Raw genomic sequence first — 2,330 nt, 5'->3', positions numbered from 1 at the left:
TGGTTATTAAACATTTGGTGTTAATAAAACAACACAAAATATTACAAAACATTATAATGATGTTATATTATAATATAAAAACGTTGTTTTGTCTTGTTAATATATATACACGCAATAAACAACACATTTACTTCAATTGAAATTAACAATTTTTTGGTATAATTTGTTAATGGTTTAATATTATATTTTAACTATTATTTTTATGTACATATTAAATCCTAATTACAACTGAAATTTAAACGACTTTTTTATGTTTTAATTCGAATTCTGTACGCTTATCTCCTTTTAAAGACTGAATGAATATATTTAACCGATCGAAATTTTCTGTTTTATTCCAAGAAGGACAACACTTTGCCATATGTCCTCTCCCAAGGCATATTTTGCAAACATTACCTTTCAATTCAATTTTTTGAAGTGTTGGTCCAAGAGGTTTAAATTCCGTTCGTTTCTTGGAAACCTTGGTGGAGAAAGGTTTTTCGACGTAGTCTACCAATTTGGCTGGTTTCACCTTTGCAGAAAGAAGTACAACCAGATCTTTTGAACTAAACTCACCTTCGAACTCCTGCAACTCCTCATTCCCTTTTAACACATTTTCCGATGTAATTTCCGAATGATAAACCGAACTGACAAGTTCGAACCACTTTTGTTTTAGAGTGGCATTTTTGAGAATCGTGTCGACTATTTCATCGAATATCACAATGTGGTCCCTTCTTTCCCAGTTGAAAAATGAATTATTTTTTATTATTAAAGGACTATGAATAATTATTTATTCATAGTCCTTTAATAAAACTCATGTTTGACTATTTTAGTTTTTTCTAAAAATATTTCCTTCCCAAAATCCTCCTTTGAATAAAGCGATTTCCTTAAATTTCTTCCGGGGTCAAAGAAATTGCAATACACTTGGTGAAAACAAGGAAAGTACCTTCCATGTTGAACAAAATCGGCACAAGTACATACTCCTTTACTGCTTGTTTTGAAAGGTCCAAATTTGTCCAACATTGAATAATAATTAAGTAACTTTTTACCCCAATCACAACGTATTTCTGCGGCAGCTTCAACTCCAATGAGTTTGGTGAGTATTTTAAAGTCTTCATCATTGAATCAAGTGACACTATCGAACAACAACTTTCTGGCTTTTTCTATAAATATAGTTGTAACTTCCACTAACCTTACTATTTTACCACCAGTTCGTTGTTTTATAGTTCCAAAAAACCTTCTACAACATTTGTAGTCGTGTCTTTGTTGTGTCTCTTTGTAAACTCCGGAAACCAATTGAATTTAGTGTCAATCAACTGTTTCAAAAAACGTTTTTTATCGTTGGATATCAACTCAAAAGTTGTAGTTGGTTGTTCTCCGTTACAATAATCAATGAATTCGGCAAATATCTCATTCTTATCGACACACGTATCCCCACTTTCCACTATACTATCAACACAATTGTAGTTTTGTATAAATGAAATAAAATCTTCGCTTTTTATAGTTCAATTAATTAACAGTTCAAAGTTTGAAACAATTTTGGAGTTTATTCCAAATGCAGAGATTAAATTGCGTTTAATATGTCTGTGACAAAACACAAGATCAACATCTGGATACACTTCTTTGATAGCTGCTGTTTGTGCAATACTTCTGTCAGTCACAAAACACTTAATTGGAAAGAAACGACTTTTTAAAAACCCCAAGAAGTCGGTATAGTATGATGTAAATCGATGTCTCATGAATCCAAATGCAATCAACTGTGAGTTTCCATTGATATCTTTACATAATGCAGCTTCAATTGGAAGTTGGAATTTATTCGTACAGAAAGTGTCATCTAAAAAAACGTTTTTCTGACACAAATCTACACGGATATTGTTATTAAAAAAGAAACATTCATCAAATACACCACAGGAGTTGTTAACAAATTGTGTGTCGAATGTTGTCAACGTCTTTGTATAATCTTTTAATTCGTTGCATTGATCTTTCGACAAAATACCTAAGAATTTACGCCTATGCTCATAAAGGACATCTTTAGAATATTTATCCCCTATTTTTGTCTTGGTTATATTTAGTGGAACGTTCATTTTGGCATCTTCTTCAACTATCTTTCTTGATTTTTCGCTCATTCTAACTGCACACCGAGACCGAGGAGGTGTAGTGAATGTATGGTTGTGACGAGTCCACAATTCAATTGATTCAACAACATTTGATACACAAGTTTTAAAATGTATAACAAGAAAGGCACCACAACCATTTTTTGACTCTACACACTTATAAACAAATTTTTTTCTGAGTCCTCCACTATCCCTCGATACATAAAGGGAGACCTCATGTCCTTCATTTAGATACCTAGA

Source organism: Entamoeba invadens, assembly GCF_000330505.1.
Source record: "Entamoeba invadens IP1 unplaced genomic scaffold scaff_1105074724863, whole genome shotgun sequence".
NCBI lineage: Eukaryota > Evosea > Mastigamoebida > Endamoebidae > Entamoeba > Entamoeba invadens.
This window is presented reverse-complemented; position numbering follows the sequence as displayed.